Here is a 26,848-nt window from a genome sequence, read left to right as displayed (position 1 = left end):
AAATCCTGAGTGTGAAATGCCCAAAGGAGAAAGGACTAGGACGTCGGCTCTAAGTTGAAAAGGGAAAACAAAAAAGAAGCATTATCCACTTTGAACTAAATATTTTTTCCATGTAAGCTGAACTTTGAGTAAATCTGACTGAATTCTTACATAGAGATTGAAAAATGAATAATCTGAAAAATCCTTTTCTAGAAAACTGATGAAATTATTCTGTCCTATTTCTTTTTTGTATTTTCATGCAGGCTCTTGAAAGTGTTACTTTTATGCTTGAATGTAAAATGAAAAATAATAAATGTCAATTTTCTTATATTTTGATATATCTTTTATTTTATATTCTTTATATTTATTTTATATATACTTTACACTTCATCTTTATATGTATTGATAGTAAATCGGATGTTCTTCTGACAGTCAGTAATACTGCAGAGGAAACTGCATTTTTTTGCTACAAAATGAGTAATAATTGACAGAAACTAGAGAATGAATAGTATGATTCATCACTAGCAGAGAAGCATGTATAGATGTCTGATTAATTTATGATCTTGAATCTAGGAGAAACTTTTCAAGAAATTGTTTCAGTTTCCAAGTAAGAAGCCTTTTCAGAACAGGGTTTATAGTTTGAATGCTATTATCTTGTGTTACATGATGATTGATGAAACTGATATACAGTCATTTATACATAGAGGCATTAGATGTGGAGAAGAGCCTGGGTCCACAAAAAAGAATCTTCTTCCCGTAACTAGAATCTGAGAAAAGCCTAAGGTTCCCAAGCAGTCAAAATCTACTTACAACATTTCTAGACTGACTAACTTCTGTTTGTCTAATTTCTGCTTACTCCAAAAGATTCATAAAATATAATTTTATTGCTTTTCTTAGGGAGAGTCTTATATTTGTTTTTGCGAGAACCTGGCCAAATGCTCTATTGAACTACTTTTCTTATGAGTTCTATTTCACAAGAAACTCAATATCATCTCTCCAATAAGCAAATAAAAACTGGATATGATGTTTACCACTGCAATAACAATAGCTAATTTAGTTGTAGCTAATGGAGTTCATTAATCCTGTATAATTCTTTCCATTGCTTCCTAAATGTACTGCACTGAACAGTGTGCACTTTAAAACATTTAGTTGATGAACTTCAGTAAAATTGAGCATTTGCACTGCAGCAAAGTTTATAGTTTATATAAACTATAGATTATTGCTCAAGCCTATTGTATTGAGTATTTACTCACAGAATAAAAAAAAACAGATAGAAAACAATGAAATTATTCTTATGTTTTGTAAAATAAGGCATACTTATTCTTCTCTACTTTTGTTAGTTTGAAATATCCTCCATTAAGTGACTTCTCTCATTCTTCCATTATTTCCTCTCAAATGTAGAGATACATACTATACTTTCAACTAAACTTATGCAGATAAACCATTTGCTGAAAAAAAAAGCAAACGGTTGTCTTCAAACAATCAAAACAGGGAGGGATTAAAATATTTTTCAGATATGTACAAAACTCATCATTTAAAACCATCCTCACACAAATACTTGCATCGATATCTCCTTGTAACAGAACCTTGCACAGGAGGAAGAGCAAAGCACTTACTATATTTGTTCAAAGGATTCATCTCACATAGAATTTCCATTTGGTTTGTGCAATCCATATTTCTTCACAGTCTCCACAGCAGTGCCTTTTTCACTGAAGAATTATCTGTCATACTCCGTAATGAGGTGCACTTTCACAAGTATATTGCATAGATTTTTGTAACAGCACTTCATTGGTTTTGTAGTCCTTTTTCCTTAAGAGCAGTCACCCCTTTGCAAAACGGCCAATACTTTGGAAAACAGAAAGGTTATATGGCATTCAAGTTTCTTCTGTGGTCCGTCAAACTGCAGAGTCTGAAAAGTTTCTACAGCTTACTGCAGTTCACTTGTCCACAGATGTTTTCATATTGTACACTGACAGATACAATAAAAAAATGCCTCTGCTATGGGTTTCACACCTAAAAATAAATCAGTAATCAGATGTTGCTATTTATAGTTGTTTTTTTTTTCTCCTAAATTGAGTATCCTTAGTGTCAGCTGCCACATTAGAAGAGGTAAACTACTCAGATGATCTTGGTCAATGGTAAACAAAAGTTTAGCTTGTGGTTTGAGGGGCTTGGGGGAGGTTTTGCCATACCAACTCTAGAGATGGGGGAAAAGATTGATTTACAGAAGCTGTCAACCCTTAACTCTGACTCACATATCATTGACAAAGAAAAAGTTTAACTTCCAAATACAGTCTTGGTTTCTTCCTTTAGGTTTGTCTGTGCTCTCCCATTAAAGAAAGGGGCAGGGATAAGATTTCAGCCTGTTGAAACTTGATTACTGGAGATAAAGCAAGAATTAGAAAGAATATACCCTGTCCAATTTTATAAACTGAGAGTTACAACCACTTTTTTACTTGTAACCTGAGTACATTTAACTTGAAGTTTTTGAATGGCAAAAAATACAGAACACCATAATTTCATCATGGTTTCAAAATGACTCTGTAGAATAAAATTGTACAGCAGGGAGTCTATAACTCTTACAATAAAATCCTGATTTTATGGCCAATATGTCTTGAATAGAAAATGTTTCTGTTCAAAATTTTTCACAATGATCACCTTCATCAGATAGATTTTTCTTCTGAAAATATGGAGTTATTTGGAAAAACAAGGTGAGGTATTTGGAATTGAAACTGGAGTTCTATTTAGTTATGGAAACACCTAAGATTCTGATTAAATGTTTTCTAAAGTAGCTTAGTCTAGTTTGGTCTTTCCATTTTTATTTATTCCTTAATCTTCTATATGCTTTGAATTACTGAGATTGTCCAAAATATATCTGGACTTAAAAGCACCACAGACTTCAGGAAGATAGCCATCTCTGAAAATAAACTATGCTTGTTTATAATACTCAAGGTGGAAACTACACAGTAACCTGGCAAACAAACAGCTCTCATCAAGGAACTTATGTCATTTAGAGTTCTCATTTTCTGTCTATGATATTTTTAGGATCTAAGTGTCAAATACAATGATTAAGTAGAAGAGTTTCTCACCTTGACCTAAGCCTAGCAGAGATGGCACCTATTCAATCCCACGGAGATGGTGGCATTTGAATGTGAGGTGGGATGTGGCAAACCAGAAGCAGAACCATGGTACTAGATCACAGCAGGCTACTGACTTCATGCTTCTTAGGCATTTTATATCTAGATCTTAAGTTAAACTAATATTCGCACTTACTGATACTGATGAAGGAACAGGAAGCACTCAGCCCCTCTGTTAAACTCAGTGGAACTAAGGTAATGGGAAAACAATGCCTTTCTTTAGTTGTCATAGTCATTTGTTTTCAGTTCTTGTGAAAAAGCTTTCAAAAATAAAAGACTTAGGATGACTCTGGAAAATGGTCTGAAGCTCAGCTTTGCCTCTTTTAGTAAATTAATATGTGCTCAAAGCTCCCTGAACAAAACAAGTCTGGACTTCATTTCTCAGGGGCTTCGGTACAGTCACTGCAAACAGTATCATTCAAGCAAAAGGCAGACATCTTTCTTCTCCAGCCCCACTTCCTCTGCAAACTCTCCCTTCATTCAGTGCAGGCAGGAATTTTGAGACACAGCAGCAATTATGACCAGTAAGTCCTTCAAAAGCATATCAGGATCAGCCTTCATATGTTTACTACTTTAAAAAAGGACTATTCTGCAAAACATTTGCAAAGTACTTGGAGTTCAGATTTTTATTAGTAATTTTATCAGAGAGATTTCACAAGCCGATCTCTATCCAAAGAACACTTGACCAAATATCAAATCCCTGACTTAATGGGGTTGTCCCATCAAAAGCACTTGCCAGTTCTGTACCACAGAGTGTTAGACTTTTTTCATCTATTTTTTTCTTGTCTGAAAGCTGGTCTCTAATCCAAGTTAGTTCTTAAGACCCCCATCTCCAGTTACTAGAGCAAGACAAGGATCTTCTGAGGTTATTTCATCACACTTACCCTAAAAATGCCCCATAGTAATTGTGCCTTGGAAGGATCTGCTTTCCCTGTTGACTGTGGAGGTGACAAACCTAAATTCTTGGCTTCTGCCTGACTGAAGTTAGCTGAAATCAACTCTACTTCTAGGATATGACAAAGATAATCTTTCATATTAATACACTCTTCAACAGACAAAGTTTCCAAATTTCTTGTTTGATTTAAGCATTTTATAAAGGAGATTCTTAACAAAGATCAGCGTTGCAACTATATATGACTATGCCTCTAAGCCATGAGCTATTTTCTGCTGAAAAGTTGACATTTTCATTTTTATAAGCTCAATTTACAGAATATTTTAGTGATTAGGCCAGGGAAGTATATCTATTATTTTAATGAGAAAAAATATGAATGTGTTGAATTATTGGCTATCAGTTTTATATTGTTCTAATTTAATGGAAACAAATATAAATTTTGGATTAATTTCACTTGCCTTGCCTTGGTATGGCTTGGTATGGCTTGGTATGGCTTCATCATTATCATCATTATCATTTTTTCCTCCTAAAAACTTTTCAGCTGATGTAGCCTGGCTATGCAATTTCTATGTAGTTTACAGACTGCCAAGATTCTCCATGACATTTTACCTTCAAAGTCATCTCTGATGCCTAAATGTTTAAGAACTATCTCACCTTTTTTTAACAGTATAAACTGTACAATTAGAGGCTTTGTGTGTAAAACACAGTTCAAAGAAAATCCTTTGTTACCACCTTGGGGAAGCACAGTGTTGTTCCTTTTAAGATCCCTCTTTTCTCCAAAACTAAAGTCATCAGGTTTTTGCCAGATTGCTGTTTTCTGACATAAATCACTGAAATGATCTGTCCTTACTAGGCTTTCCTGGTAATTTGAATTTTGTCAGAAAAGTAAGGGAACTCGTTGATTAAGACCGTATGAGAGACTCCTAATTTTGACCAAGGAAAAAGAGCCCCTTGTATTGTATTGATCTGTTAATTTGCCCCCAAAAAACATGGAAAGTGTTTCTCAAATAATGCAAGAACTCCTCAAAATCATTTTGAGTTTCATGATTTTTCAAGTCCATCTCATTTAAAGTATACATCATTTTCTTTCATAATTGGTTCAACTTCTAATCAGTATTTATTTATTTAGAGATTTGTATACAACAGAAATAAGACTTTTTCCACCATTAGCCTTCACTGTTACCCTCAAACATTCAGTCACAGATGACAGCCATATCCTGTCCACTGAACCGGCTCAGACAGCAAAATAGGTAACTCCTAGGCTCTCAGATTACAGAGCACACAGTTTATGTTAATCAGATATGATGGACTGACAGATATGTTAACTTTCTCGAGGAGGAAGATACTGTGGCAGAGCCTTGTGGACTGCTTAGGTCCCTGGAACTGGTACAGCTGATACACATCTATCCATGGCAGTCACATTTCCCACCTACAGGTCTACTCATCAAATAATCCTCACTATTATCTCATTTATGTGTGGACAAATTTCATCACATCTCATGCCTCCATCATTCTTTCTGTATCCTATGACAATACGTAAGTAGGAAAGCAGGCACTGAGGATCTCAGGGAGCATAGCTGCAAAAATTGCATTATGGGCAGCAACTGAAGCAACAATTCATCAGTATCACCTTGGTCAGCTGCACCTTCATTATATTTTTGCACTCCAAATGCTGGAGTGAGTTTTGCTCTTCAGTCTATTATTGTCAATAATCTAGCTTGTCTGGAAATGTTACCATGTTTAGTGACTACTCGTCATCATGACAAAACCTCATGAGATCGGAACAAAGTATAAACACAACCGGATTACACAATCTCTTAGGTGCCAGAGTAGAATACAAACCTATTTGGGATGTCTCTAGTGTTCATGTTGATTAAGAAGCCTGGCAGAATATTACTTAGGAGAATGGACACACAAAAAGAAATAGCAATAGTTTATTATTTCAGGGCAGTTGCTGAATCCAATTTTATTATAAACACTATCTTTCAGTTTTCAAATAAGAAAAGAAATCCTTGGTTACACCTCATCCCCAAATACTGATATTTAATTAATCACTGTGAGGCAGACACATCAATGACATCAAATTTAGAAGAGAAATTTAATGCTGGGCAGACTATCCTTTCATCTGTTCAAAATTCAGCTGCTCTGCATGTCATCTTCTTTTTGCAAGAACTCAAAGGAAATAGCCTTTGAAGAAACTAAACAACAATAAATTTGCTAAGTGGTAAAGCATTGTAATGCAAGCTGAATATCACTAATGCAACTACTGGCAATGTTTAAGTACTTCAAAAGTATTTTCAACACAAATGTGTTGAACACACTTGATGCAATGGTCTGGAAATATAAGGACTGGTTCTATGAGATAGTTTGCAGGAAATTGCTTGATGGAAAATATTGCTCATATTAATCTTAAATAGCTTATAGAGTATCAGCATCTGAGAAAAAGGCTTTACAATCCTGAGCATAAATTGAAGCTATGCATAGTGCCTAGTATGGCAAGAAAACAGATGAGCTGTGATAACAATTCAATCAAAATGGCATAAAGTCTAATGGTGCTCTTAAAATGCTGTATGGTTCTCATAATGGCAGTTTTCACCCCTGTTGTGAATTTTGTATAGAACTACCTTTCTGACTGAAAAGAATCAAATTCTTGACATTAAATTTCAACATTTAAATTTTTATTCAGTAAGGAATCCACCATCAACAAGAAGGCTGCTGAACACCTGTCTTCATAAACCATCAATTCACAGAATCACAGAGTCACAGAATGGTTGAGGTTGGATGGGACCTCGGGAGATCATCTAGTCCAACTCCCCTGCTCAAGCAGGGTCACCTAGAGCACATTGCACAGGATCGCATCCAGGCGGGTTTTGAATATCTCCAGAGAAGGAGACTTCACAACCTCTCGGGGCAACCTGTGCCAGGGCTCTGTCACCCTCACAGTGAAGAAGTTTTTCCTCATGTTCAGATGGAACTGCCTGTGTTTCAGTTTGTGCCCGTTGCCTCGCGTTCTATCACAGGGCACCACTGGAAAGAGTCTGGTCCCATCCTCTTGACACCCTCCCTTTAGATATTGATGCACACTGATAAGATGCCCTCTCCGTCTTCTCTTCTCCAGGCTGAACAGGCCCAGCTCTCTCAGCCTTTCCTCATAGGAGAGATGCTCCAGTCCCCTAATCATCTTTGTAGCCCTTCGCTGGACTYKCTCCAGTAGYKCCAYATCYYTCTTGTAYTGRGGAGCCCAGAACTGGACRCAGTACTCCAGAYRTGGCCTCMSCAGRGCTGAGTAGAGGGGGAGRATMACCTCCYTTGACCTGCTGGCAACACTCTTCCTGATGCACCCCAGCATACCATTGGCCTTCTTGGCCACAAGGGCACATTGCTGCCTCATGGTTAACTTGGTGTCCACCAGCACTCCCAGGTCCTTCTCGGCAGAGCTGCTTTCCAGCAGGTCAACCCCCAACCTGTACYGGTGCATGGGGTTATTCCTCCCYAGGTGCAGGACCCTGCACTTGCCTTTGTTGAACTTCATGAGGTTCCTCTCCGCCCACCTCTCCAGCCTGTCCAGGTCTCTCTGAATGGCAGCACAGCCCTCTGGGGTATCAGTCACTCCTCCCAGTTTTGTATCTTCGGCAAACTTGCTGAGGGTGCACTCTGTTCCTTCGTCCAGGTCACTGATGAAGTTGAACAAGACTGGACCCAGTACTGACCCCTGGGGGACACCGCTAGCTACAGGCCTCCAACTAGACTCCGCACTGCTGATCACAACCCTCTGAGCTCTGCCATTCAGCCAGTTCTCAATCCACCTCCCTGTCCACTCATCTAACCCGCACTTCCTGAGCTTGTCTATGAGGATGCTATGGAAGACAGCATCAAAAGCCTTGCTGAAGTCAAGGTAGACAACATCCACTGCTCTCCACTCATTCACCTAGCCAGTGATCTCATCGTAGAACGCTATTGGGTTCATGAAGCATGTTTTCCGCTTTGTGTATCCAATGCTGACTGCTCCTGATCACCTTCGTGTCTTTCATGTGCATGGAAATGGTATCCAGTTACTTACTGTCTCAGAAATTCAGGTGACAAAGTGTTTAGTCTCATTTCATTTGAAACCTTGAGAGGTTTTCAGGCCTCTTAATCTGTACAAAGCTGTTTCTGCTTACATGAGATAAAGTAGTGATCCCTCAAGACTATAAATTTTGTCTCTGTGTCCATCTGTGTAATAAGATGGATAATCATTTCATATGCTGCACTCATTGAGGAATTCCTCTATTAAAAATTCTTGGCAATATTATTACAAGGTTCATGCTGAACTGCTTTACTCTTTCCTGGCAGCAAACTTTGTTTCAGAGGATGAAATGAACAACAAACTTAATCTTTGTTAGATAACACAGAGAGCAGAAATATAGAGGATTTTTATGTCTATTTTGTATTTGTTGACCTGACATGGGTGTCAATTGATGGTGTGAATTTGACACCATCCGTAGAATCTTTCCTTTAGAACTGGCTTCTTGGGCAATTTCATTATAACATTTGAACAATTTCATGATGGAATGAAGGCAAGACTGGTGGAAGTTTGAAGGTTTTTAATTCATTTCCTCTAGTAAAGAACATAAAACAAGCTTGTGTCATCTCACCATTACTGATTAGTATCCTGTTTGTCACACCGCTCTCAGCTGATTCCTAGAACATGCTTCATGTACTCAGATTAGATTCAGGACTTGATGGAAAGCTGTTAAATGCCATTGTAGTGAGCAACAAGGCTGTCTGATCTTCTTTCTGCTGACAACTGTACAGTGATCCCTCATTCCCAGGAAGCTATGCAAATAACAGTGAATTGAATTTCCTTTCCATGTTCACCTTTTGGAATAACTAATGATGTTGAAAACACTACTTTTCCTGCTAAGCCAACAGCTATTAGTTATAACTAACAGAAGGCATGTGCTTCCAGCTGTACAGAAATTCTCCCCCCAGAGTACCTCAGTGGTCGGAACTGATGAAATTTTCAGCAAACCACAAATGCCCAGGGCAGCCTTCAGAAAATAACACAGATATCTTTTTGACAGGAAGGGCTTCCTTTGCAGACAAAATTAAAGTCTGAAAGGTGTCTGTCAGGGAGCAGCGAGAGTGGGCTGCTTCCCCGGGAAGGCGAGCCGGGAGCTGAGGGTGACAGCCAGGCAGGCAGGGCAGTGCCCTCACCAGCAAGGGCAGAGCCCCACAGAACCCAAGCCAGGAGAGCAGGGCAAGTCCAGTGACAGTCACCAGGGTCAGCCGCAGCCTAGAGATCGCCAGGCAAGTCCAAAGGGACAAGACAGGTCTGGGGTCAAGCCAGGATGTCAAGTCAGAGGATCAGGATCCATGCAGCCGAATTCACTACGTATGGCATGTTTTACACATCTTTGATGCTTTCTCTTTGTTCTCCTTGATAACCCTAAAACCTGTTTTGTCTACTTTTCTTTAACTGACCACTTGTGAGCTATTTATGGCCTTCGGGTCTCCAGTGCCAGCCTGTTCCCAGTTCTCAAGGACTCTGATATCATACCAGGCCTCTATTCCTCTACACTACATTACCATGTTGGTTATAAACGTTTCAGTCTACACAGAATAATTACTTGTTACTGCTATCTATCTAAAACTGTGGCCTATTCATATGAAGATAAACAAAAGTAAAACAAATTAAGCAGAGACACATGATCATTAGCAAAACTGCTGTTAAAGCTAAATCGAGTGAAAGCAAAGCTCCAGGCAGGTCAAAACAAATTCAGACAAAGCAAGCCTGACAAGCTTCAGTCCTGAGGCCTTGCAAACTCCATACAGTGCCTGTGTCCTGTTACTTACAGTGGCAAACTATATTTACTGTGCTACAAGTTCACAATATAGCAGTCTTCTTGCACATAAACCCAGATTTTCTGCATTAGTATCTATTGCATGTTAGAATCTATTGCATGTGCTTGTTCAAGAATCGACTGATATCTTGAGTTTGGAAGAAACTTTAGCATTTTGAAGGGCTGAATAAAGTATATGCTTTGGCATGATTAAGCTCATCCAAGTGCATACAAATAGAGACTTGCAGGTATTACTAAGAAATATATTTGCAGTAGTAACTTTTAAATTAAGGATCATGGCAGCTATGAAGTAGCTTATTCCTAAAAGTCATTCATAGATTCAGGAAGTTATGCTTGCAGGAGGCTGCAAGCTGAAAAGGAGGTTTCTTATTCAGAAAAATCTTTATTTAGTGAGCCACATCTAATGTTAATATTGATATGCTGTCTTTGCTATTTGTTAAGTGGCAGCAGGATGAGTGTGGAGAATTTAATGCACCTACCTGTATATGGCTCTAAAAAGAATGTAGTAACAGCTTCTAAAAAAATTGATGGATTTGGGCTGGTAATAAATCATCAATCATTTGTGTAAATGCTAGTAAACAAAGACACAAATATTCACATGAACACTTACTGTACAATCCTGAGAGAAAGCTCGGTGTTTCCTCTCTGACCTTCCACAAACTTCAAGAGAGCGCTGGGATAGCAACTGTAATATTCTTTATCAAATTTATAGCTTAATATTCGTTAAACCACAGTGAGTCTGGGTTCAGCTCAGTTGTACAGAAAGAAAAACAAAAGTGGAGGTTTTTAGATGAGATGAACTATTGATGGGCACATTTCAAAGTGTTTGGAGGCTTAACTCCGTTGTATGAAGAGAAACACCCAGGAGTCTGGAAATACATCCAAGACATCCTAGTTTTCTTACTTTGAAAGAAAGAAACCAGAGATCTTGCAGTCTTTCTTTGAATAGTTTAGTGTTCTCCTTCCAGATCAGAAACTGAGTTAGAGACACTAAGATGAAAATTCACAAATACATGAAAGTTAACCAAAATGTTACAAAGCTCAAAAGTTTCATTTGTGTCTTGAGCTAAAACTTCATAGATTTAGGGTTCTTATCCTAAATCAAAAAAGTTTTCTCAACCCTAATTAAGGATTTACTTTCACCTTCTTGAAAGTAACTGGAATTGGCAATCCTGATTATTTATACTTTCCTGAAATAAGACAGTATTTTGCTTTTAGCTAAACTATGGGTTACTTTTTCTAGAAACATCACCATGTCATATGATTTTCAAATGTTTTGATGACAGATAGCTGCTTGTCTTTGATATACCCCTGCATTAGATACAGAAATAACAATTTCAGTTTCCTGAGTGATGTGGCACTGAAATGTAAAGAAAGGCTTACTAAGAACATTTTCATAGACATCAGAAACCAAGTACACCAAGCAAGACTGCTGGTTAGGAAGAATAATAATGAAAACACGGATAATGAATTATGAAAGAACCCAAAGAAATGCTAATATCTTAAGATGAAAGTGAGTTAAGATAGCGTGGGATGACACTACATTAAACAAGGCTGAAAGATGCATACAAACAGCAGAGAAGTAATATATGTATATAACTCTTTTGTGACCACACCTGAAATGACACATGCACTTCTGAGTGCCATGTTACCTAAAACATATTAACACTTTGCAGGGACCTCAGTGTAAGTACCAATAGTAAGGATAAGATTGGCAAGTTAGTTAAGATACAGATAACAGCCCTAAAAAATGCAAATGTGTTTTAAGACATATGCGTATTGCATATGTAATGGTCCCCATTGACCATCATGGTCAATAGGACTGCTCACAGGTTCAGTATTCAGCCTTATCGCATGCACTTGGTTGGACTGACCATATATGAACCGGCTATGTATTTTCCTAAGGCAAAGGTTAAAAAATGTCTAAAAACACTCAGAGGGGTTATACTTGTAAGGTAATAACATTTTAATGAGACCCAAACTAGTATAACTAAGATCAGTAGGATGAAATTAGTAGAAGAAAAAATGGAGGTTATACATTAGATGAAAATATTTTCACTGTGAGATCTACTGGACTATGGGCCTATTTATTAACTGTGGTCCACCTTCAAGGAAACAGAGAATTCTCATTTCTTTTGCTGTTTCCTGTGATATTTAAAATCAGATTGAAAAAGTCTTTAGAGAAAAAGCACTTGAGTTTTCAGTTCATTTTTCGTGTTATAATCTCTTTCTAAACCCTTTTTCTGCTGTTAGGAGTATCTTACTGTTGTAAGAAATGCCTCCTAAGAAGCAAGGTAAAGGCAGACAAATACAACTTGACAGACACCTGGAAAATGCATTACTGTTTCTGATATTAGCCTGATGTTAAAGGGATAATAGAATATGTCCAAAGTGGTACTGAACCTCTCTCCTCTTCTTGATAAGTAGCTTTGAACAGTTCATAGATAATGCAGACTTAAAGCCTTCCAAAACACCTTCTTACCTGAATGTCTCTAAACATCTTTTACATATTCATAAAAATCTGTAAGGGAAAACTAGCTAGTTCAAAGATAGACGGTTATGCCTATCTAATATTGCAGACACTCATCCAGACATATCTTGGAATTATGTTAAAATTACCTAAATGCTAATCAAAAAAAAAAATCTTTTAGAAAATAGCAAACTAATAGAAACTGAAATGGGAACATAATTAAAGACAATTTTCTAGCATGAAAAAAATCAAAACATTGAAAATTGTTCTAATTTAGGAGCAGTGAGTTTGACTGGAAATGTAAATAGAGAATGTTCTTGTTCTAAACTAACCAATAGTTGAGAATTTTTTTGCATTTGATCTTTCTCCAAGATTATTAGAACTTCATTTTTTCTTGAAAGTACTAATGATAATTCAGGTTTCAATTTGGTGTTGAACTTCAAGTATTTCTGATAAATTTGAGATATCTGGGAAAAGATATTTAAAACATCTTGGGGCCACTAGAGGCTTTGCCACTGTATTCCACTAAAATCTCCCCTTTTAACATTTATTATCGTATACAAAGTTAACAAAACTGTCTATAGAAAATCTTGTTCAATAAAAATATAATTTTCCTGTGTTATTAGGTATAGGTGCTTTACTAAATACTCTGTATGATAGTGTATTATATTTAGCAGAGCTGAATATAATTTTAAATACAAAGCAAACAATCTTATTAAAATCAGTAACTATTTAACTATTAATTTCAGTATTGCTAGCATTTTATTTATTAAATATATATGTTCATATGTAATATAGCTAAAAATTCATTATATCTTTATAATCATATCTTGATAAGTCCATAATATAACTCATGTAGGATATCCATGAGCAATTAAGAGCAAATTGTATTTATGGACAAAGCTTTTAATATTGAGTAAAATCAATAATATAACTTTGAAACATATCTTGGTGTTATCTGCAAAGAAAAATCAATATCTATCACTGTAAAAAGGCGAAAAGAATCTATTAAAATAAAGGCAAAAATTAGTTACTAATTTGTAGTGTATTGCAATTGTATTGATGAAAATACTTATGTTGTCTGTACACTCTTACAATGAGAATACATTAATTATTCTGAACTTCTTTGGTTTTAAAAGCTCATCTCACAACCAGTTCTCACTAATACCTGTGATAATGGTTTAAATTAATAGAGAAGCAAGAGAAGCTGAGAAGCAAGCCCTTTGGAGCTTTTATTCTGAAGGACTTCACAGCTCTAGAAAGTAAATGATGCATCTCCGCAGCTCAGCTTTCTGTGCAATTCTGAGGATATTCCAATTCAGTTTTCCAGACTATTTTGTTCGCTCTACTGACATTCAAAGTCATCTCTGAATTAGAAATAAAATGCACAAAATATTAAACTGTGCAGAGAGATCAAAAGGTTCAATAGGATTGGCTATAAAGAAACTGAAGTGGAAGGAATCTAGCATAATCAGAGTCTGTGAATGGCAACTCAGAATACTGTAAAGCAATCAGGTAATGTCAGTGACAACCAATCCTTGTCGCCTATGAAGTGCTAGTTTGTCACAAAGTCTGTGAGATTCTGACCCTGTTCAAGCTTTTGAACATCATGACATGAACAAAATGGTCACTAGCAGTTAAGGCGAACCCAGGATGGCAGCATAGATTTATGGCAAGTTGTCATGTCTGTAGAGTCTCAGACAGACTTCTACATATCCATCCTACACAGACTGGTCGTCACAATGCTGCTCCCTGGTGCTCTGAGTAGCCAGGTCCATTTGTGGGCAGGGAGGATCTGAGTTACTAATGTATGGTAGAAGGTGCAGGGGAAAGGATTCTCCTATATCTCTGCCCTTTGGTATCAAGAGAACTATATCTCCTGGTATCAAGTATATCTAAGCATGCTTTGATCTCTTCCTTAAATTAGGTCAGGCTGAGGTTCTCACGTGCTTGGGACAATCATGACATTTAAGGCCAAGAAAACACTCCCAAAATAATTCAAGCCATTTTTCAGAGGAAGTTCAGGGTTCCGTGATCCTTTAAGACTGCACAGGTCCTATTTATGTCAGAAGCATGCCAGCACAGTTTATCTCAGCCAAGGATCAAAGCACCATTACTGGCACTCTCAGAACACAAAAGAGGAAAACAGTTTTATACCTAGAGGGTGTATAATCTAAGGTACAAGATGCAAAGATAGGTACACTGATGGAGATGTTACAGGTAAGACAGCAGACAGTAGTACTCTCATCACATCAATGGATGAACCCTCAGTTTCTCAGTGCACAGCTAATTTCCTAATCTTTCCCAAATTCAGATGGAAAGGAACAAAACAAAACAAAAACAAAACTTACTCTCCCATTGTTTTCTGAGCCAGTATAGTCGCCAATTTTACCCAGATCTTTAGGTGCCTACTTTCCTTAGAATGGAATAAAAGTTAAGTACCTGATTTACTTTGAGGATTTGAGCACATTCCTGTGTTGCTTCAAGGTTTTTCTTTCCCTCCTATAGTTCTTACCTTTCTTTATGTCTCTCTTATGGTCTAAAATCATTGCAGGCCATATTTTCACAATATTCTTTAAAACCCTACATTCCCAGGGTCTCTTTACAAATGCAGCTGTGTGCTACACTACATTCACTTGGGAGATGGAGGCCCAGTAGGGTTCTTTGCAGTTTATTAAGTCTGGAACATCAGCCACATCTCTCTCTTCTTATTTTGGACCAAGGAAATGACTCCCAGAAGATCCTGTCTTGTTTCTTACAGCAGATAGAAAGGAAAGGAAACCTTTGAATAGGTTTACAAGCCACTATCATTTCATTTGAACAAGTAATCCAACATTTAATTAATATTCTTACACCTTGTAATCTTGCCATCACATGTTGATTATGTACACTGAACTACAAAGACCCTTACACTGTTCAGAAACAAACCAGCAAAAATCTATTTTTATCAATTTACAAAACCAGATCTTTCTCACAAAATGAGACACAATATTTTTTATGAGGCCCTTCATTTGTTATGCAGTACTTGTGTACTATTGATATCCTTGTCTTTAAAAGATATGATTACCTGATACTTAAAATTTGTTTTCAGGAATTGAAAAAGCAGGCTGTTTCACCCTTCTTTTAGAAAACTCTCAAATTAATTTGAGCAGGAACACAGAGGACTGATGTTTTGTAATTTACAATGGATAAATTCTCTGGAATGTCATAGAGAAAGTATAATCTAAGATCTCCCCTAGCTATACTGCTTGACTTCTTGTTATTGACATGCTTGCAGCCTCTTCAATGTTCTTTCTTCTCGCAGTGTTCATTTTAAAACCAGATGGAATCCACATTTTAAATTCTCTTTGAGTATCAGATTAGATGCAGAAATTTTGCTTATGGTTTCTGCAAGAGGTGTCCTTATGTTAATAGCTCTCCTTACATTGATTGCATAACACAATACGACATTCAGTGTTAATAGGCTTTTATTAAGCTGGATTCAGAGGTTGCATCTCTTTCTGTATCATCCTTGGGGATTAAGGAAGTTGTATAATGTAGTTTGCTCAGTTCTGTGATGTTAGAAAAGCTATGGTGGTCTTCTGGTTGGGAAAAGTGATGTCTTTCTTCTGTATTTAACTAGGCATTTATTTTTCCCTGGTATTTCTTTACTATTATCAGACCTGGAACCACAGACATGTTTCAATAAAATCAGCAAGCATACATGTCCTTGTAAATTCAACAGTCAGTAAAAATTAATTGTTTTAATTCAGTTGTCATTAAATCTTTGCTTTCCCCGTCATTAAAAATCAGCTTTAAAATGAACTGATTCAAACATATCAGGATCAGCTGCATAATGTTCATTAAGTGCTGTTCAGATCAGCTTCTTTTTAATTCCTATTTCCAAATCCTACCTAAAACATAAGTGTTCTGAACTACATCCAGGGGGACAGTTTGGCTTTCAGCATCATAGTTTTAGTTATGCTACCAAGATAAAAGGCTTCATTCCCCAGAGGGGAGACTGGAACTCTGTACTGGGCACCTAAGGCCAAAACCAACCTAGAGAGTAGGAGAAAGAGGCAAACAAACCAGCCATTATACAAAGTCACCGCTAACATGATCTCCATTCATCCAGGTAGTGCTGAAGTATGATTCACAGGCCCAGTTCAGTGCCTTGGAAAACCTGGTTGCCTCCAGAAAATAAGCACACTGATCCTCTGAATTGACATCACGTAAGGAGCTCCTGATAGCTAGCCAATAAAAAAATAATAAGTCTTAAATCTTTGTTCTTCAAGGACTCGGGACTACATGGAGATGGTTTTGTCTACATGGGATCCACAGCCTGGAATCTCCCCCTGAAGGCAGACATTATTTGATGGATATCAAATAATTATTGACCAATTAGCACACAGCTGGCACATTTCACACCTTGTCAAATCGCTCTTTAAATGACCAAGGGTATAGCTGCACAAATAAACTTTATTTACAAAGTCCTAATAATTAGGAATCTTAAGAGAATGGAAGGAAATAGAAAAATATCAGATGTGCCTTTCTTACCCAAGTATCCTTTTGATTTTTCTCTGTGATGATAAGGTAAAATAGATGATTTATTAGAAAACCTGTTTTCTTCTCCTCCCAGAATGTGTATCAAAAGGAACTAACTTTTCATAGGGAAGTGCTACTGTGGTGAAAGAGCTAAAGGTTTGGGAAAATTCCTTCCTTTAGAGGTTAAAGGGGAGAATCCTTCAAAACTAGGGCACATTACTTTTTTGATAGTCTTAGAAATGTGTCAATAGACCAAGTGGCAGTGACAAAGGTTTGATCTTGAGATTTTGATTTCTAAAAGTCTGGGGCTGTGCATTGCCTTTCTCCCCTATCTAGCACATTTAATATTGTTAAGCTGATAAGAGTTAAACTGTTCTTACTAGGTCAATTCCCTCTGTTTTCATAACAGCTAGCACTAAAGGCTTAAGAGATCACATCTGAAAATGTAGGAATTACAGGATAGAAATACATAAACTAAATGAAATTAAATAATTCATTAAGCCTAATAATCAATATCCAACAGGCATCCATTTTTTACTACCACTACCTGTGTCAACACTAGGCACTTCTGACATTTCTTTCAAAGTGAGGCAAGACTTCTAGGAAGGAATAATGCCTGTTATTAGACCATCTGATGTTGCTAGAGAAAAAGCAGACAAGTCTGCAGAAAACACAAACCCTTCTTCAAATTTGACAAGAGCAAGAATCTTTCCTAACTAAATAAGGATTAAAAACACTGCGTCCAAACTGTCTGGAAGAAATGGTAGCTGGTAACTGGAGTTTAGGAGAGAGTATTAGAAAGAGAATAGGTGATAAGGTGGTCATCTTCCATGAGAAGGAGAAAAAGGATGGTAATTTTTGCCTGTGGATCAAGAAGGGATTAATCTGGAAGGCAGGGGGAATTACAGCACACTATAAATCCATATCTCTATTGAGTCCATCTTTTTTTTGTCCCATATAGTTAATAATTTTGGTTCTAAGGCTTGTCTTTTGTAGGTGTTTTGTAGGTTTCTCTTGAGAAACACAACTGGGAGGCCTAAATAGTACGGTTGCTTTGTGAGAAATGTTCACCAACTGGTAACTCACTGTTTTTATCCTTCATAAGTTGGTGCATAGTGTAATTTGTATGTAATGTAATAATTTCCCTCCCTCTTCTCCTAGCTCCATTTATCCACTCTATGTTGTAAAAAGAAAAAAAAAACATTATCCATCCCCACAAGCCTTACATCATTCAGTTACAGATAACTGGTACTACTTCCTTTCAGAGAAATGGAGACTGAAGGGAGTTGCTCTTTTTTTCTTTTAAAATATATTTGCTGGAAGTGCTTCTCTTCATATAATTACTATTGCTTAGAGCACCTGTGTAGAAGAGTTTCTTCATACCACCTATGACACAGAGAAATGTTTCCAAAAGCTGATTTTAGGCTACCTTAGCTAGACTTCTACGGTGGAAAAGCTGTCTCTTTCTACTGACCAATCTATTAATTTAGCTAACTATGTAGCTAGTGTTAGGTACCAATCCAGCACTGTTTCCTCTCCCTGGATCAGTTCATTCCTCTGCCCGAGGAATTTCAGACTTTCATCCCTATAAATGAAAGCCCATAGACTTTCATCGCCTCAACCACCTCATTTAGGTTAGACACGGCCCTTTTTACTCTACCTTTTCACTTAAAGCTATGTCACTGCACAGAACAGAATGTTACATTCACCTGCGCAGAAAGAGATGGCATTGTAGGGACTGTCCCAGTTTGGGTTTTCTTCATGCTCTACCAATAATTACCTAATATAAAATATAAGAGCAATCCTAGAATCTGTGCATAGATTACAGTGGTGATTTCCAGCTTTCAAGTGGTGATTTCAAGTGGTAATTTCTGGTTGATATCCATAATCATGAGGATATTCTCAGGGACCTTCCAATTTATGGTAGATAAAGCTATTTAGATATGAGTCTGGGAAAAATGAAGATATCATCATCTACTCTCACATCAAACATAGCTCAGAATAGCCTAAGAAATGAAGTGAAGGCTATGTCTATATTGTTTTGAAGACATGCAGATCACAGAGCCAACAAAAGCATAACCCCTTTCTGCACATTCAAGTTGCTGGGTATGAAGATGCTCTTAGACATAGATGTGAAGGGGGTGCTTGAGCTCCAGTAGCCTTCATACTTTTTCAGCTCTTGTCGAATGAACCACGTAGTTTATTTCCCTGCCTGGTTGTATGATATTGCTGTAATAGTTGATGAGATACATAGGGGCAAATTTTGACTGAATACGTGTAGTCATATGCATATTTAGCCAATCTCTGCTGCAGGTGGTGGTATTGTTGAATCCACAATAAGCACAGGTCCCAACTTTCTCCTCCAACATACTCCTCAATATGCCCACAACCTTTGCCCCAGACCATAGTTTGGATTTGAAGTGAGTTTGGCTACAACCACATTAGCAAGTAATATGGAACAATGGAAACAGATCTGTAAAGCAAAATAGTGGGTGCTGAGGACCTGATTTCCAAACTCTGTGTATTTTAGTGGGGGTATTCCTGACCCTATTTTGGTTCCGCGGCCTGAATGCCTGTTAGTGTTTGGAGTGCACTAGGTATGCTCTTGGAGTGACCCTTCTGAATCAGTCTCGTTTGAAAGAAATCCCATTTACGTGCTATGAGACCACTCCATGATGAGAACCAAAGCAAGATAAATGTGAATGATTGGAGATTTGTTTCCAATGCACACTCCTGGTCTTATTTGAAACACTACCAAAGATGAACCTATAATGTAAGTCTTCCACTCCACCAGCTGAACACAGAATGCTAAATAGGTGACCACACAGACAATATTGAATTTATGGTAATGGAAATGCACCTAGCTAGATTATGCTGACGATGACATAGTTCCATTTACAAATATTCTCAAAATTTGGGAGTCATTAGATTCCCAGCTAATTAGAAGCTATAATGATCAAGATACATTTATCTCCTTTACTTCCAGGCAGTGGTCCAGCCAAGAAATTTCATTCTTCATTGCAGACTTGGTTAAAATCATCCTTTCTTCTTAATTCCAAAATGAAAGAAGTTATGTGTCTTAAATCCAGTTAGAGATAAAGAATATAAAAACTAGAAGTTATTGCTATTTTTGAGTGGACTTTAAAGTTCTGATTGTTAAATCTAACAAACTTCTCTTGGGATACTTGTCAGACTGCCACAGCTGAGATAAGTAGAGACACAAATGCTGAATCTGCTTTGGTGTGAGAGACTTTGCTGCCAGAAGAATGCTCCCTATAAAGAGAGGAAAGGGGAACTGTGGGTCCTAAACCACTTCTAGGTCCACTCCACATACATGGATGAGGAGGAGATGTGGATAGTATGTAGAGAGGGTCAGGGACACTCAAGGGAAAAACACTAAAGAGAAGGCTTAGGGCTGCAGAGCAAATTACTTGCTGCACTTTTCAGATGGCACTGAAAGAGGAGTGGGCATCCAGTTCACCATGTACCCAGCTTCCCCCAACGGACTGATTAAAAAATGGCTGTGGTCAGGAAGTACTGCAGGTCAGGACGTAGCTACTCTCCAATTCTTCACCCCGGTGGAACATTGTGGTTAAGTGATGATCACTCCCATATTTATTTCTATTTAGTTGCAAATATACAGGCTATCTGAACAAGCTTTAATCTAGCTAGTGGAGGCACCCATGGTAGGGACATCAATTCTGGTGGAATGGTTTTCACCCATGGAGTTACTGGGACAGCTTGAACAGCCTCTGCCAAAAGACCTTGGCTGCCAGATCACAACTGTTACTACTGTCTGGTGCCAGCTAGTCTACTTCTACATGCTGCAATCATACCCTCCACATGCTGCCTAGGTATAGCCTAAGATGCGTGTTTCTCTCCTCTGATGACTCCTCTTCTATCTGTACTATGAAATTTGGAATCTGAGTTCACTACAGAGGAGTGTTCAATGTAGAATGTAATCATTATTTTTAATATAATATGCACTCATACGTCCATTTGTTTGATTAGCTTAGAGATTTTGTCATTCTTACACATTTCGTAGCATCATATTTTTATCAGTGTAAACACAAAATGGAGGGGTTTTGGCTTCCCCTCCCCCGGTATGTTCTCTATATATTTCAATGGTTATATTGGCTTTTTGTGATTCACAGAATTATTGCTTCCCTGGAAATCAAAGGCAACATTACAATGGAAAACAGCTAACAACTGCTACATGGTGACAGAATAGAAAAGAAGTCATTTTGTATGTCAGGCAAATAGATACAGAATAATTATATTTTGAAAGTTGAGATAACTAAAACCAAAACAAAACAGTTTTACAAACATGTCTGGAAAAGTCTTTAGAAAATGCACAAGTTGCTTCTTTTAATGATTCAAGGGGAAGATTTCATTAACAAAATGTGCATTTAATTATGGATATTTTGAAAGGTATGATGCACAAAATGCAAAACTATTAAAACTCATTAGTAGGGTACAGATGTTTTATGTACTTTTAAACTGTAGCCTAAATTGATTGTCCCTCTTTGTCTATAAACCAGCTGGCCATTCCTTATTAAGGCATCTGTCAGTTCTCCCTAGAAAAAGATAGTAAAAATCAGTGCAGAACAGCTTTTAACTCAGAACCCAACAAAGACATTGCTTTAAAGGAATTTAAAGAAGAAAAGAAAATGTAAACCTGATAACTATAAACAACAAAAATACATACAATTAATTTAATACATGTATTAAATGAAATCTGTCATATGGCAACTAATTTTAGGCACTTTCAGCTGAATTACTCTTCTGAGAATATACTGTTGTTATTAATAAAAGTATTTTCTTTCACCTTTCTTTGATAGCAATAAGGATGATAATGAGAAAATATTAACTCCCTCACTCTTCACTAGGAATATAAAATTAAATTGTAATGAGTTACCTTCATCTTGGTACTAGCCCCTACAAACAAAGCCTTGCACCTCTCAACCTTCATTAAAAAGGGTTAGTGGGTCTTTTGTTTGAGCATTGATTCCATTCACAAATCTACAGTTAAGAATATGTTTCTTTTTCCTTTCCTTCCCAGCCATCTAAACTAATTGCAAGTGCACAAGTAAAGTGCAATGATTTCAGGGCTCCCTGCCCCAACTTTCTGGTCACAGAACAGTTAAGCTAGACCAGGCTTTAGCTTTGATGTAAGACCATAACTGTAATCTCCTGAAAACAGCTCTCTGCCTGTTCTTTACCTAGATGGAGGAGAAATGATGGTTATGTAACCCCCTAAAAAAGAAGGAAGTCTGACACTTTTTATATAAAGACACAATTTTAGGTTTGAAATGTAGGTGTAAAACACTAAACAATTGTTTGCCAAAATCTAACATTTTGTGCTAACCATTTCCTTGTTAAGTGATGGATACCTATTTCAGCCTGATTTTAACTTAACCCTTAAATAAAAAACCGTTTAGCAACTTTTTATAGTCCAATTAGGGGAAAAAGGGGTTTTCTGGGATTTTTTTTTTTTTTGTCTGTGTTAAAAAAACTCCACTAATTGATAATCATTTTGTTAAGAAGCTCTGTCTCTCTGCCCTTTGGGACAATGCCTGGACAGTAGGCAAGGGTCTATCCATGCAGCCAGGGACCATCTAGCCTGGCCATGTTACACGCCTTTGAAAACTTCACCTCCCCTCTGCTTGGTACCTCAAAGACTGTTTCTTTCTTAGGCATTTCTCAAGACAAGTAATTTGAAACAGAAGTATTTCCATACCTTTGTTTCAAAGCTTTTCTTATTCATTACAAAAAGACCCACAGAACAGTGACAACTTCTAGGCCAAGCCTCCGGCCAGGCCCCATGGGCTCCCCTGGCCCTGCCCTGGCCCTGCCTCCCCGAGGATCCCCCCAGCCCCAGGCCTGGCCCCATCTCAGCCCAGCCCGGAGCTGTCGGTCGCTGCCCTGTGAGCTGCAGCGGCACTGGCTCCAGCCCCACCACAGCCCGGCCCAGGCCCTGCCCCTGCAGGTCTTTTCTTCCCAGATGAAACCATCGAAGCAGCTGCACACACCTCAGCTGCTCCTCCTATAGTCTCTCAGAGGACAAGGGGCAAAAGTCCATCGCTCAAGCCGTTTCAAACCTGGACTGACCAAATCCAGACTAAGGCATTGCACACCAGGAAATGAATCCAAGAAAAAGGTATGCATTTGGGGGAATTACACTGAAAGAATGAGAAGCTATGTGACTTCATGGGTCTTCTTCACATATAATTTCTCCAATTGTATTAATATAAATGCCTTTTAATTTAAAAAAAAAAACAACCCTAAGCATTCGAAAGATGAAATGCTAGAAAAACAGTTGTTCATATTGTACAAATAATGTATATTGAGACACTATCAGCATAGGCTGATAACTACTGCCTGCAGGTTGCAGGAAGGTAAGAGACATGCAATCAGACATGCAATGCTTTTATACCCTTGGGATCTAACCAAAAAAGGCTATTTCAATTTTGTTTTTGTTGACAGTTTCATTAATTTTTTTTGTACTGAAGTCACATTTTGATTGAAGTTTATATTGAGCAGGAATTTTAATTTGCCTATATTGACCTTTCCTATTAGTAAAAAAGCCTTGAGAAAGATCTCATTTTGTTCTTCTGTTTCATGTGTCTGGTTGGTTTTACTGAGTTCCAATATCTGCATTATAAGCAAAAGAGTGGAAAAACATCAAGCAAATCAATACCACTACTTTTATCTTTTTCCTTTAGAACCAAAAATCTGCTGGCTTCCATTAAGGAACGATAGCCAGTTCCATTCCAGTGTATCCTCTGTAACAACGGCACATGAAACTGAGTTCACATTCATGCAGTTTACTGAATATGTATTTTCATCGCTACTTATTCCTGTATAATAAAGCAGCAAAGAATACATTTTTTCACAATGAATGCTCAAAGGGGAATAAAACAGAAAGCATAAAAACCAATCAGATTTAACTTTGAAATTCTTCGCTCATATTATCAGATATGTGATATTGCCATGAAGTCTTTGAGTTAATCTGGAATGTTTGTGAATATCCAAGTTTAAAGTTATACCTGTTAAGAAGAGAAGCGAGGAGAAGAAGAGACAATATCTAAATTCCATTCAGCATTACCATTCCCTTCCATTACCATTCGGCATTATCTTACAAGATTCAGCAACTAGGGACCCCAGGGATTTCTTCTAGTAGGGAGAGGGGGCAAATTTAAAACATTAATAAGGAATTGGCATTTCTATTATTTCAAGATTGAAAGAAACTATTCAATCTTTTTATTAACTATAGATTTTACCTTAAAACAGCTTTGAAGGTTGTCTGACTCTCAGTGATTTCTAGTGGGACTTAAATTTTCTCAATTCTCCTCTGCCTGCAGGTCCACTGAGAAAAAGGCAACATGCCCATTTCTTGTACTAAAATACTGTTCCACCAACAAACAATGTTAAAATACCTTTTCAAAATTCATTTTCTTTTAATAACTAAGGTATCAATCCAACAGCCTTTATTCTCTGCTTAATCAGAACAAATGCCTACTAAAGTCAATGGGAACTTAAGCTTGAAGAGAGCCATGACAGAATCTATGAATCTGATGTTCCTCTTCCATACCCTTGGGTAAATCAAGAATTATTCCACAGAAGTCAGTGGTAGCAACTTTGTGTAAGCAAGCAGTGGATCAGCGCACATACTCCTATACAGTAAATTTGCAAAACAAAAAAAAAAGATTTTGCTGTAAGCTATATACTTGACCTTGAAATTTAAAAAAATTTAAATCTGAATGTCAGTGTGCTATACAATAACATTTTGAAATACTGTTTTCCTGTTGAGGAATTTGAAATAAATTGTTTGAATATAGTACAACTCAAACCTTTTGTAAACTCTACATTGGAAGAAAGTGTGTTCCTATATTCTTTTCGATCAAGTGAAAAATTGAAGGGCCCTGAGGTGCACGCAAGATGCTGGTGTACAGTTAGTGGCACTATCCTGGGAATTTTAGATGGCGAAAGCTGTCATATATAGTGTGTGATGGACCTAAGCACTGCAGATATTCTCTCTTCTCAAATTTGAGCCTGAATAGGAATGCTGAGCAGACTCCTTCAGCACACATCCTCCCTTCTTTTTCTCTCTTCTGCATCCTGACCAGAGAAAGGAAGCAGAACTGCAGTATCAGTGTTTATATTTATTATGTATTGTTTATATTGTGACAGTGAAAGCTCAACTGATTTTTGGTTGGTGGGGACATCCCTTCTCTCTGAAAGATCCTGTTCAGGAGCAGGGTACTTACTGCTCTGGTGTGTGCTTTGTGTTTGGTGCTGGGCCATGTCCTGGCATGCACAGGAGGGACATAAGACTCAGAAAGAGTCAGAAATTTATAAAGGTGGACCCAGTGCAGGAGCTGCCCCTGCATTGCACTGGTGCTCAAGGGCCTCCCACAAAACTGTGTTCTTGGATCATAGGACACCGAATAAGGGGTTAAAGTTGGCAAACAGAAAACAAAGTTCCCTGTTTCTTCAATCCCCTGTAGAAACACAGGGTACACAAGTTAATGATTCTTTCTGGGAAATGGAGACTAATCCTATGCAAGTCTCAAGAGGTCCTACTGAAAGGACCAGAGATAAAGTCCAATGGAGAGAATATTATCTATAATGCCAAAGGTGAGGGTAGCATTCATAGTGGCATGTTACTACATCTTATTAATAAGAAACTTATATTTTTATCATTCCATCTCTGACAGCAAAACATAACAAAACAGTAAGCCAATTATCTGTTTTATAACAGAAGAATGTCCTGTTTTACAGCTATACCCATCTGCAAAGACTGTCTTGCTTAATGAAAGATATTTTAGACTGTTAACACAAAAATACTCATTTACACTATCTTTTTCCTCTCTCATCAGATCATTTCTCATTACTTTCTGGAACAATGAAGCTTTCACATTTTTAATAAGTAAATTCCTTTATTAGGAAGGAAATTAAATGTGTACTTCAGTAACTGGCCTGTAGGGCTATGACGTAACTTTTAGAACTTAACAGATGATGTGCTTTTTTATTTTCCACTAATGTCTAATTTATTTCATCTGATAGAGGCACCACGCATTTTACTATGAATAAAAATCTAATGAAAAACTGGGCATTCATCCTTGTTCGGTGCTGACTACTCTGTGTCTCTTTTGACTGAATTAAACAACTGTTGTGTTTTAGCACTTAAACTCTGTCAGTTGATAAGTTATTGCTGGTAGTATGTGACCTTTTTTTCAGTTACTTTTCCTGTTCTGCTTCCAAGCAAATCTGGTTTGTTACTGAAATGGAATATTTTACCTTTTAATTAAAATAAACAAAATAATACTGTGTAGGTGACCAACAAGACAATTTCAAGCATGTTCAAAACATTTAAAAGTTGAAAATTAATGAGAATAATAACTAAAAAAGGCCCAAAGCAGAAAATTCCTTATAAGAAGAAATTCAAAATATTTATGATTTAGCCAAATTAATTTTAATTTCATTTGCCCCTGTAGTCTTCCTCAGTTACATCCCTGTGAGGACTTGGCCTGGTGTGGGGAAAAACGTAAGCATCTGATTGAGTTAACTACAGGACTGTGCAAAGAAAATGGGTTAACAGCATGTAAAGTGCTTGAAACCACAAAATCATGCAAATCATCACTTTTCATGGAGGGTTTTGTTCTAAAATATACAATGAGTGCAAATACCAAGCAAATTGTCAGTTGCTTATTATATACCTTCTAGCCTATTTTAAATTTGGGCCTCTTGTGTAAAATGTAGAAGAAAAATATTTGATCATGTAATGTTCCATAAAAATTTATTGTATCTTGATTAAGTGTTCTATTGCAGATTGTTACTATCTGTTCAGTGTAGAGTGATTGAGAAAATCTCTACCTGAAAGTGAATTTTGATGTTGAATATTTTTCGTTGGCTTTTACTGCAGATGTTTCCAACTGCAAAGAGGTCACTTGAAGCAGGAAACTTCCCTGAAAAGAAATAATGTTATCTCAATACAGAT

This window comes from Apteryx rowi, unplaced genomic scaffold (genome assembly GCF_003343035.1).
Source record: "Apteryx rowi isolate R43461 unplaced genomic scaffold, aptRow1 scaffold_313, whole genome shotgun sequence".
Taxonomy (NCBI): Eukaryota; Metazoa; Chordata; class Aves; order Apterygiformes; family Apterygidae; genus Apteryx; species Apteryx rowi.
Note: the sequence above shows the minus strand (reverse complement) of the source record.